At 37.0% G+C, this 13189-nt stretch overlaps 1 protein-coding gene across 2 annotated transcripts in view; it reads left to right on the plus strand.

Annotated features, from left to right (window-relative positions):
* The first annotated feature begins 759 nt into the window (after positions 1 to 759).
* The window catches only part of card11 (caspase recruitment domain family, member 11), a 62183-nt gene continuing 49753 nt past the window's right edge, over positions 760 to 13189 (plus strand). For both annotated transcript variants that reach the window (XM_088612164.1, XM_088612165.1), the window contains exon 1: positions 760 to 936. The gene's annotated coding sequence lies outside the window, so the exon portion shown is untranslated. The remainder of the gene's footprint in view (positions 937 to 13189) is intronic.

The raw sequence follows: 13189 nt of genomic DNA on the forward strand, positions 1-13189 counted from the left end.
TCTCAATAATTTTACTCAACGTTTATTCTTACATAGTTACATGTTATTTAATATAAGTTAATGTGGACTATAATGGAATAGTCATTTTTGTTTGTGTGTATGTGGGGGGTGCTTTGCATGTAAACGTCTAAATGATTAAGTCAGTGATTATACATTATGCAGGCTTCAGTGCTGATCCACTGTTAAATGAGGTACATCACATACTGTGAATGCTGCCTTTAAAATGAGAACGCACCAACAAGGCATTTAAATTAGACGATACCTTCTACAATAACCCCACTTCCTCAATATATTTTTTTATATATGCTTGATAACCACATACACTTATCATCAGATACAAAAGCAGTTAACTTATTCTCCACGAACTCTTATCGAGGACATCATACACTTTCCGATCCCACACATTTCCTAAAGGTCATAAGGAATATGTGGAGTATGGACACATCATGTCATGGCTCCGTGGTTTTTTTTTCAAATATCACGTTTTGCAAACAGGCGTACGTATTGTTAAAGGATTAAATGTAGCGTACTTTTCCCCCTATTTGTATCGAACATCGCTCAACTAAATTATTTTTAAAAAGCATTCCCGGTTTAATTTCTTGTAAAGGTTATACGATATAAAAATTGGTATCTTCTCGTTCGTAACTTTTATGTTTATTTCTTAGAATGGAAATAGTGCATTCGTGCCCTTCTATACAGTACGTACTAAGGCAGTTTTTTCTGCCCCTATAATATTTCCACGCCCATCACCATGAGCTTGACAGACTCTGACAGTAGTGCTTCCAAGTATGTAGCTTAATGTTGCGCAGGTGAAATTAGCAGAGACAAGAAGGCAATTTTCTTGTGGAACGCAACGCCCCTTGTTCATGCTTAAAAAATGGACGACTCTTGCCACTGATCGTGACAGCTAACTGAAGAGAAGTATTCTAGCAACAGGTAAGAAGACCTTTTTTTCCCATACTGGTAAAGACTTTACTCACTTTCAGTAAATTTCACTTTTTTTCTAGCTGACCGGTCACAAAAGTATAACTTCCTTGATAAAATTATCAGATAACATTTTTCGCACAAACAGAAAAGTGGAAATAGTGCGTTTCTACAGCAGAAAAGAAACTTATTGCAGGTCCTCATCTCATCTTTTTCTATCAGAATTTTAATATTTTGAATATTTTGAATTCATTATCTGGGAAAGTTTGAAGCAGGTACATTCAGACGATTATGCTATATTTCAGTACAGTAGCTAAATTAGCTTTTCTACTTTAACTGCAGTAGTGCAAATCCGCGCGAGAACTGAAGCCAATTTTGAACACTAGTTCAGAGGAAGAGCGGGCGTAGCTAAACTAGTTTGAAACATACAGTAGGTTGACTTTCCTTATTAGCAACATTTAATGTCGGGTATATCTGAAACATACGGAAAAAAATAAAAGTTTACTTTCTATTTAGTTATTTTTTCCATAATTAAAGAGCACATTGAACAGTAATTTATAGGAAGGAACAGGTAATTGAGTCTTAATATTGTAACAAAAATATGTTTTTAAATATCAGTAAAACTTTTAATTATCTAATGATTTTAATAACCATCACCATTTAAAATAGTTGATTACCATTTCTGAAAACCCAACTGATTAATCTTAAAATAGGACTTTTTCATTGCTCATAATATTTTTAATTTCATAAACTGCAACATCTCTCACGCTTTAATTTTTAAACTTCAAGCATCAAAATATTTAATCCCGATTCCCTTGAAAGCAGAACAGTTAAGATTCTATGGATTAGTGACTCCCTGTATCTCTTTAACTGTTTTGGTATGTGATTGGTTCCTGCTAATGTATACTGTATTTGCGATTCTGAAATGTGTAAAAAAGATTGTATGAAATTACACTGAAAATTTATAATTTGCTTTAATTTGAAGTTGAATTTCTTTCCTTTCCAAAATGCTCACATTCTCCTATTGTAAAATATATGTACATTATATTCTAAAAAGTTTGTTCTTTGTTACCATTCACCAATTCAGGTAGTTTCACTTCACTTAAGCTACAGTATAATTTATTTGGTAGCTATTCAAAACTATGAGCTTAAATTCAAAGTTGAATAGTTCAGTTTCATATATTTATGTCTAAAATGTTAGAATTCACTGTAGTCTATTAAACATTTGACAAGTAATGTGAATTAAATTAATACCTTTTTAAGCTTCTGAAGTCCAGTTGAGTTTGCCCGTAGTGTTAAGCACTTTGTCCAAAAATACAAAACGATTCCCTGCAGGAATTATAAGCAACAGCAAGGCTGTAAGTGTACAGTAGCAATATAACACAAACACATCTAGGATGAAAGTAATATCTGAAGCCCAAAAGACTATGGAGGAAAGATTTAATAGGTTACATTCACTAGATAACACAAGAGTGACTTGTACTGAGCAGGTTTGGTGGGAGTGGGCTATAATTGCTTTGATAATACTTATTGCTCCAAGGCCTTAGAATTTAGCTTCAGTTAAAATTGCAGAAAATTGAAGAATTTTCTCTTTGGCAGTTTGACAGAAGGATCTCTCACCCAACAGTTTCTTAAGTAGAAGCCAAGACATAGACTTCAATAACAGCTTGTTCCATACTCTCATAATCCTTTTGCATAGAGAAGTGCTGCCAGTTTTGGTTTTAAACTTCCAGACGTCTTCCCCACAACTTCCATTTGTGTTATCTTGTTCATGTTTCACTCTTGATCCTAAAGAAGCACATTGGGTTGACTTTGTCAATGCCTTTGATAATTTTGAATACTTCTATCAAGGTCCCTTCATAGTGTTCTCTGTTCATGACTAAAAAGATTGAGTTCCTTTAGTCTGTCTGTGTAGTACATTCACTTAATCCTGGGAACGTATCTAGTTGCTCTTCTAGGACATATTTTTGTAACATTGTGTCCAAAATTGGTAGTAAGTCTTGAATTTAATTTAAATCTTTTTGCATTTCATTACCTTCATTTACAACATTTGTTAATCCTTCTGTTTTGGTATTTTCAGGAAAACTGGCTAATAATATACTAACTCTACCAAAGTCTAGATGCTTAATATAAATTAGGAAGAACAGTGGTTATATTACAGATCCCAACACTAATTCAAAATTTTGTTATTATTTCAAACCCATGTGTGCACTTAATGATATAATTTATGGTATTACATATAAGCACGCAACATAAACCAAACAGAAGCATGAAGAAGCTAGTTACCACAGTGTTTTGTATTGTTTTGTAACAATATTTTAGATAGGGCTAAAGCAGTCACTGCAAATGCTGCAAGGTGCAGTATCTGAGCAAAAAGTATGCAGAACAACATGAATTGAGCACGTAAACTGCTCCTGATGTGAAATTCTGTTTTGTGAAGTGGAGAATACCATGCTGGTTACAAAGCACAAGCTGCAATGCAGAGAGTTAGAGTACGATATGCAGTTTTGTGGATTTGCTGGAAGATGGTTAGGAGTGGTGAGGTTCTGTTCACAGAATATGGTGAGAGGGGGTTAGGGGAGGAGAAAGTATTGCAATGTAGGTTTTCTAGATGTAAGTTTCTGTGAGATCAAAGTATAAACTATACAGATGTTAATAACTTTGACATGCTGGAGGAACTAACCATTGATCATTATTAAAATCATTAACAACATTAGCAAGGAGAAAACTCATACAGACATGCAGTAAGAACATAAGAAAGTTTAAAATTGAAAAGTGGCCATGAGATCCATCTAGCCTGTTTTGTAATTAGTAGTTTATTGATCCAAAGATCTCATCCAGCTGTTCCTTGAAAGGAACTAGGATATCATCTTCTCTCTAATTTACCTACTCTCATAATTATTTGAAAGAACATGCTTACAACTTGGCTTGGTGCAAAATCTTGGCTGGATATGTTGGGCTATATTCCCTCAACCCTTTGGGTAAAGAAGTTCCTGATGCTCTCAGCTTAGAATGCACTTTAAAGTAGTTTCCACTTGAGCCTTCTGGTTCGTGTTTCACTGTTCTTTCTAAAGACATCTGCTGGGTTAATTTAGTCAGTGTCATGGAGGATTATGAACACTATCAGATCCCCTCATCATCTTCTCAAGATTAGAAAGATTCAGTTCTTTCAACCTTTGGACCATACCCTAACCATGAAAAGCAAGTAAATATGGTTCAATGTATATTCATGAAATATCTTAAAGATCTTTGGTTTCAGTAATTTTTGTCAGATTGAGGAATTTAAAGATTTTCTGTAATGTCATTTCTTAAGGTGATAACGAAATGGAATTTAGTTTTCTGGAAAAGAGGCCCGAGTTTTGTTGGACAGTAAATGATTTTCCACCCTTGTCATTCTTGGTGTGTGATTTTTTCTTTGTTCATTTCATGTTCTTTTTTTCGCTCTTTGTGCTTATGACATTTTTGCCTAATAGCAGCTCTGGCAGATATAAATACAGTTTGGATTTGCAAATGAAGGACAATGAAAGAAATTAAGAACACTATATAAATTAAATTCTTCATAATGTCTTGTAGTCAATACTATACTATTTAATGCACTTGCTTTGTAGGAACTATTTAACACAAACATTTTATAAGTTAAAAAGAAGTACTAGAATTTCATAACAGATAATACAGATCTTTTTTGGTTACCTATAATAGTAGTGTTGTAGAATATAAACAACGTTTGGGGGCATATCTGTGGGGGTTAAAAGCTTTCCTTCTTTTACATAGCACTATATTTATTTTAATTTTACTCCTTGTTGTATTAGGGGTGAGTGTACTGTGATCTAATCTTTCTCATTCTTTTACCTGTTTTGTTTGTATTACATAAACGACAATGTACCATACTATGAAAGTGCTTATAAGTAAAATGTTTTATTATTATTCTCTAAGTTAAAATATGGTTTAGCATTTTTCCAAAATGGGCTTTTTTGAGGTATTAAAATGCTTTTTACATAAAGTAAGACATTAAATGCTGTTAAAGCATCTGTTGAAATTACCTTTTGATATGTTCTTCACACTATTTGGACATCTAGGCAGCATCCCATGAGCAGTGTAAGGAGCCTAACCAATGAGAATATATTTCTACTACATACGTTATGAGAGATGTGTGTTTGCAGCAATTAAAAAAAAAATAAAAGCAAAATGCTGGGTACATCAGGTACATGTGGCAGAGTTTGAAGAGCAAGAGGATTATCCTGGTGCTTAGTTGAAATCCCACTCAGGGTGTACCCAATTTGGCCTCCCTAAATGTTTACCTCAACTCCTGATATATCTGATGTGCAGAAGAATGGAGTTCCTGGTGCATATTATCTGCCATGTATTACCCAAGTGAGTGCCACTTTAGTGGTAGGTAAGGTGGATCCTCTCCTTATACAGTTTGTGCAAGTAATTGTAATTATTATAAATTGAGACACTGGTATACAGAAAACTAAACTTTAATGTCCTTAACCATTTTATGAAGAACTGAGGAATGGCAAGTTAAACGATGTGGTATCTCAAGACATTCTGGTGCAAATACTATTCCACTTGCTCTCAAGGCCTTCTGCAGTATGGTGCGGCGACAATACCCTGAACCTATCAAGGAAACATCTGATTACGTCACTATCGCGTTTCTCTTCCCTCTGGAACATAGATCAACTTGCAGCTTTGGGGCCAGCAGCTCCAGCTCCAGGACGTTTCCTTATGAATTGTGCAGTAGGGAAACAGTAAGTTCCACAGCCACCTCCTACTTCCCAAGTGACAGTGCTGGATGCATATTCCCATCTAGCTAGGAAACTTAGGAGCACACTTCAGGGTAGAACCCAAAGCTCTGAAAAAAAAATTTGTCCAATTTTTGGTACCTTTACAGTTCTGCATGGGGACTCAATCCTTTAGTTCAGTTTACATAGAATGATAGAAGAATAATTAATCCTGAGTAGGTGCTTCAATCCTGGTGGAGCTCACTGCAAAGTGCTCGTGAGTTCTGAACTTTTTATAGATGTTTTTCTGTGTGCATTTCACTTGTGATTACCTGGGAAAAACTGAGTGTTGTGCATGTACCCTCACATTTGAGAGTAGTGGGAGTGTGAGAGACTTCGTTTTGCTACCGTGATTACAGCTGCAGATGCTAAATTTAGCAGGAGCAGGAGGAGGGGCACCTTCACTTCCCTTTTCATTTTGGAGACGTAGGTAGTTTCCGATTGAAACTCGAGTATTTTATATCTTCAATAACACATAAGCTTTATTTACCCGTAAATGCTTACTAATAATTCTTATTCGCATATACAGTACACTAAACAAGATGAAAGAAAGTCTCTTGGACTTACAAAATTTCATGATGTTTCTTACAGTAGTTTGCCACACTGTGTCACAGAGCATAGTGAAAACTAAGTGGTTATTGTGTAATACGATATACAAGAACTTCTACAAGTCTTTGCTTTTTCAATGCTCTGTATGTTCTTTATTGTGATTTTACTTATGTTCTCCTTTGGTTATAGATAATAAATTCTTACTTTCCATAGAATTTTCTTTTACCTCTTTGTAAAAGCTAAAATACCACCATACAGATACTTTGTCAAGCTAACTGTAAGTAACTGAAGTTGTATAGTACAAAAACCAGAATAACCCCTGAGCTATTGCAAATATGGGTCCTACTTTTGCTGGCATTATATTGTAAGAACAAACCTAGTGAAAATAAATGTAATCAATTTAGAACAAATAATTTTGCTCCTAAAGAATCAATAAGTGTAATAACAAGTGCTTCAAAGTCTATTTCAAGTACATATAAAGCACTGAAACATAAATGTATTTCTGTCTTATATTAAAATATTTAACATTCCCCATATATTCCTAAAATATAATGAATAATATTTAGATTTAACAGTGTAAAAAATAAGTACAAGTGTATTACATATTGCTATATACCTACTGTATATCAATAATGTGTTATTATAAAAGTAAAGAGTAATGAGTATTTTGTTTATATACAGTAAATCTCCTGTTCTGTGACATTGTGCGGTATAATGAAATGTAATATCATGTAAATATTTCAGAAATTATATATTGAAGCTTTATGATTTAGCATTATACAATATGTAAACACAGCAGTATCTAAGTTACTGATTTTGGAATAATACTTAATTGAAGGCAGACATAATGTGTACAGTACCCTTGGTTGACTAATAATTAAGATTGTTTTAAAATGGATTTTAAACAAGGATTGAATTAGTTTACATAGTATCACCAAGATCAAGATTTTATCCTTGGAACTATCAAGACCGTATAATTGCTGTTTTTATGGCAGGTTATTGTTCAAAGTACTATTACTCATTTAATAGTGTGACTTCTTTACTTTTGAGACTGTTATTACTAAAAGTAGGATTTTAAAATATTACAAAATCTTAATTATGACAAAGCCTACTGTATGTATTTACAGTAACTAAGGCAATTTATTATTAGTACAATCTGTGAAATTGTGCAAAAACACAATGCAGAGTGATATAATATATAATATATATAATAGATATAATAATTCTCCAATATTTAAGCATTTCTGACTAATTGTTTGGAGATATAGTTTTGAATACATATTTGATCACAGTGAAAATATTTAAAAATTGGTAATATTTTATCTTTAAAATGTAATCTAAATCTTAAATTCTGAGTCTGATGCTTGTTGATACTTGAAATATTCATTTGGATTTCATATACCTATGTGATACCACAATACCTATGGCAAAAAAAAAACATTTTATGGGGAGAAGCATGGGTTAGTAAAGTAGATAAAAGATCACCTGGACCACAGCGGTGAACCCAGGTGGGCGACTGGGTTGGCTGACTCGGCAGACTCCAGGGCATGAAAACATAAACACCCCTGACTCGCTGAGTGTCGCTTGAGAGCCTCTGCCTCACCACTGGGAGCTAAGCCCTCAAGTATAGGGAAGGAATCAGAACACTCCATCAACTCGCTTTTAGAGGCTGTACCTCAAGACCAGGCACTGCCCTCAGGGAATAGAAAGGAGGAGATAGCTCTTGTGAACGAATCCCTCAAGGGGGAAGAGAAAGAACCCCCGACTGGAGGAATCAGGGTGGTCGTGTCATCCTGAGATTTGGGGAAGTGAGCTTCAATTACCCGCCAAAGATGGACCCCAGACCAACTCTTTCCCTCCCAACACTCGTGAGGACAAACAAAGTGTGTGCCAATGCATAATTAAAACAAACATGAGAAAAGAACAGGAGAGGAAGGTGAAGAGGCTATGTGTGAGCCTGACCGCACAGTGGAGAGGAAAAAAACCCTACAGTACATGCCAATTCAGGGGAAAACCTCTGAAGGCCCCTGCAGAACAGACACCCCCCACTCCGGGCATACTAGCAATAGATAATAAGCAGCTGAAATGCCTGAGAGAGTGGTGTTGATGTAAAGGTGGACTGCAGAAGAGGACAATTGGCCCGTTGTTTAAATAAGTTGAATATCCAGGGTAGCTCGGGCACTGGAGATGGCAGCTCCAATTCTGAACGAGGAGAGTAAACTGAGGGTTGAGACCAACGTTGGAGATTGAAACTCATAGCTGAGGAGAAAACATGTGTCTGAGAACTGAAGTATCCACAATGAAGTGGATCAGGCTAGAAAAAAAATGAGAGGCTGGGATACAAGTCAGGTCACTCAATTCTGGAAAATGGAATACAGACAAACTGGTAAATTGTGCCTCTTAGAATCAGCGGCAGTCAAACACATTGCATCCATAAGAGCATCGTTGAAGGGGTAAAATTTCCTTGTCTCTGGAAAAAAGCGGAGGATGTTGGAGGAGATAGGCTTCCTGGAAGGAACTCTTAGAGGTGCTGTCTCTGGATTCCACGAAGTGCAAGATGGAGTGCTGGAATAGAAAGCAGAGAGGACATCAAAGAGACTGAAACATGGGGCAGAACTGAATCCCAGAGGTAAAATCCTGTTGCACTTGGAAAACAGAAGAGAAGAGCGAGGTTAAAATGGAAATAAAGGCGGCTTGTGGAATGGGGGAAAGGTAGAGCATGCAGTCCTGGCAGAAGAGTAGGCTGTGTGGACAGATGGGCTAAAGTATTTAGTAACGTGTCCATTGAAGCTGGGTGGAGATTTGATTCTAGAAAACAAAAGAAAGCGGAACTTGGACCTTGAAGGGAAAAAGAGCTAAGATGGGCATGAGGATGCAGGATTTGGGTAACTGCGAATGGTAAAAAGCATTGTTTGTAGCATTGGAAAAGCCAGGGAGGTGATCCTAGCTAGAGCTGAAGGAAATCCAGGTGAGATGGCGAAGGAAACTTGAAATTAGGGGAAGAGGATCTTCCTTTATCGGAAATGGAAGTAGTGGATTTAATATCAGAAATAATAATAATAATAATAATAATAATAATAATAATAATAATAATAATAATAATTGCTTACATTTATATAGCACTTTTCTGGACACTCCACTCAAAGCGCTTTACAGGTAATGGGGACTCCCCTCCACCACCACCAATGTGCAGCACCCACCTGGATGATGAAATAAGATTGATCACTGGTTCTTAGGTGTCACAGACATGGATAGCAGCAACAATAGGGTAGAGCTCTAAAAGGGCTGACGATTGTACAAGGGAGAGAGAAAACCACTGGCCATTGAATATTCCTGAAAGACTGACAGAAGCATTAGAGATAAGGGGGAGGTTATGCAGAGTAGAACACCAATTCTTGTAGAAGATAGAGGCAGTTCTCAAGACGGAGTGGAGATCCACAGTCTGATATCCTTCTGAGCGTCGGCTGAAATAGAAAGTGGAAATTGAGAGATGACGGTCGTAAAAAGCAAGAAGATGGGAGAAGGATTTGGCTTGAGGTAGAATATGGATATCATAATTTTAATGCTCCGACTAGAATAGCAAGTTACATCAGTGATAATTTCAAAATCTGAAATGAAAATAGAGACAGCTGTTTGGAGGAAGGTGTACTGCAAATTTAACCGTATCTAGAGTGATAGGGCTTTTCTGCTGGAAAGCTTACGAAAAGCAATACCAAAAGGGGGTGATACAGAATGACGAAGAGGAGACTCTAGGAAGGAGCCAATGAGAAAACCTTTCGGAGCTCAGCTGTAATCAAGGCGGCAATCATCTCAGGCTCAGGAGTAGAGAATTGGGACAAGAATAAGATGGAATTAAAAATGGGCCAGTAGAAACATTTCAAAGAACATGTAGAAGGTAGTTAACAACAAGGGAGGGAAGATCCTGAAGGGTGCTTTCCCAGGATGGGAATACAAATGGGTGTATGAACTTGAAAGAAAAGAATCATTTTGGAGCAGTGGGACGGCTCAGTCTATAGAGGGTGAAACTGCTAGGTTATGAATATTCAAATAGGGGTGTGCCTTAGAACAGGAAAAGTGGATAAATTACAAATCAGTTCAAACTGAAAATTTCATTGGACAAAATAAAGAACCACGTTAACAAAGATAAGCAATAGTAGTCCACTCCTGACGCCATGGAAGGTGGAAAGAACAGATGGTGTACTTGAAAATAGAGAAATTCAGAATAAATTCTCAGAGAGTGAAACTTAAGAAAACATGGATTCCACGATTTAGAACAACTGGAGATCTCCAGATTCCACTACTCAGTAATTCCAATCAGAGCCATCTAATGTGAGAGAAACAGAATTGACATCTTCACCTTCATGGATCTGGCGGCGAAAATGAGGGTGGCCTGAGAGCAGCATAGAGTCTGAGTCTTTACTGTACTGAGGGTGGGGAAAAAAAAGAGACTGGAGATAGGCGGGGCTGCAAGAAGCAGAGCAGAATAAAGGGAATTTTCAAGCTTGAGCAGACAGGAGTTGATATCGGCTACAGAGCGAGAAAGTGGTTAGAGAGTTTGAGAAAGCTGCTGAGAAATCTGCAGAGAAAGAGAATCTGCTAGAGAGCTGGGTAGCTGTGGAGGAGGAGAAGGCAGAACTGGAGAGTTGAGAGAAGGGGGAGGGGCTGTCCGATTTGCAGACACTGCTGTAGAGAGAGAAGGATGGAGGATGGGTTGAGCTGAAATGGAAACGCATGAAAGTAGAAAAGAGGGCTTAATGGTCAGGGTGAGGAGGAATAGGAATATATCTGTCGAACAGTGATTTGAGGAGCCTTGGAAGAGACCAGTCCTTGTAAAAGAGACAAGTCGGCGTACAGTATCAGAGGTGGTGTGGCAGCGTTTGAACGGCGTAATGCGGGAGGCTGGATGGGAGAAGCAGAAGCATGGCGACGGGGGAGAGGAGGATAAGGTGGAAAATTAGAAGGTCGAGATGGCGAAACAGTGGAAAACGAACGGCGTGGAGAATCTTCAAGGTGCTGTAGGAGAGGAAGGTGGTCTGGAGATGACGGAGAATTAGGTCTGTGAGCCATTGTAGGTCTAGCGCTCAGAATTCAAGTAAGTTGAATTCAAAACCTCTAGACGTGTGTGTTACCAGGGTTAGGGTTTAAATAGGAAAGAGATAATTGAATGATAGAGGAAGGGGCTGAGCACCTCTGCACACTTCTCCCCTAGAACTCCACCTATCGGTTTCCATTTAAAATATGACATTTCAGTATTGTTTCTAAATAAACTATATACAAATGAAACAGAGTTTTCCTCATTAACTTGTGATATTACCAAATTAAACACTCTTTAATTGTGCATATAACAGAATTCTAATTTACATGACAGGCACAGTGCCTAATCTCAATACCATAATGTGCCTGTTGGCCTTTCTGTCTGATAATTTGGAGCATTATCAGACTTTATACTTTTTTAGAACTTCTTTATTGTCTAGTCTGTGGGCTGTGGGTTTGTATCAGTAAAAAGGAAATGTTTTGTCCTTTGCTGACCACAACTCCATGAAACATAAGAAAAAGAAAGTATTTGCCCTCTATCATTCTGTTGAATGGAAGTGCAAAGAAAGTTTCTCTCTCTGTATACCCCTTCACTCCGTTTACTCCTCGCTCACTGTTGAGATAGCCTTCTACCTTCTCTTCGCTTTATTTAATCTCTGTTTACTGGATACTGACCCTGCTTGCTTCTGACCATGTTTCCGTCTCTGACTCGCGTTATTTGGATTTGGATACCTCACTGCCTCGATCTTTGGATTCCTGACCCTACTCTGCCTCCGACCTCGACTACTTCTTTGTCTCGCGTCTTTTGGATTTGGATACCCTGCTGCCTTTGACCTCCAGATTCCCGATCTAGCTTGGCTACCCCGACCTCGAACCTCGTCCTACGTCCTTTGGAAGTCTGAGTTGATTCCTGTTAGCTCCACATAGGGTTCGTTCTTTACCACCGGTTCATACACTTTATTGTGACATACATGTTATCTTAACAACTTTTGATCACTGATATGACAGGAACTGGAATGTGCAGTCTGTGATGTACAATTCAGTGCATGACTATGAATGATTCATAATTTGAAATTCCTTGTTTCATTGTTTTTTCTTTTTCAATTATAGTGACAGTGAAGCTAACTATACTGTATACAGTAAATGAAACTAGAAGGTACAATTTATATAAGTATATAAGATTATTAAATGCTCTATATTCACATTTGTTTATCTATATGTTTTGTATAACATTAGATATAATAATTTATAGGTAGGAAACATGATAATATTTACTGTAGTACTTAATAGAGAGAAATCATCAACATGCCTCTAACCTGGGAAAGACAAAAAATATATTGAAATGTATTAACATGTCTTCTGCCAAAGGGACAGAAATACTTGGGTACAGAGATTTCAGGGCCTGTTGGTATTCTATCAACTGTAGCTTAAGTAAAATGATATATTATTCATAGGCCATTAACAGAGCTCTTGTAACAGTCAAGACAGGGATGGTCCCCAGTTCATGGACTGGAATATTGTTCATGAAGTGCCCAACCATAAGAAAAAATTGAACCAAGTAATTACAAACCAGTAAGTCTATCTTCTATTACATGTAAGATAATGGAAACAATCAAAATTAAAGGATCATCTAATTTAAATGAAATTCCTGGGGATGGTCATGTATTAAGAATAGATAAGTTGTACTTAATAAGTTGTTAGAGCTCTGTTGAACAAGGAACAGCAGAACAGGTCATGCGCTGAGAATATGATATGGTATTTAGATTTCTGAAGGCTTTGATTAAGCTCCTCAAAAAAGATGAATTATCAGTTTACATTCAAGGGAATGCTTGTATTTGGATTAAGAATCGGTTAATGAGTAGCAAACAGAGGATACAGATAAGGGGTAAATGTTCCTATGG

This window comes from Lepisosteus platostomus, chromosome 19 (assembly GCF_059453375.1).
Source record: "Lepisosteus platostomus isolate fLepPlt1 chromosome 19, fLepPlt1.hap1, whole genome shotgun sequence".
Lineage (NCBI taxonomy): Eukaryota > Metazoa > Chordata > Actinopteri > Semionotiformes > Lepisosteidae > Lepisosteus > Lepisosteus platostomus.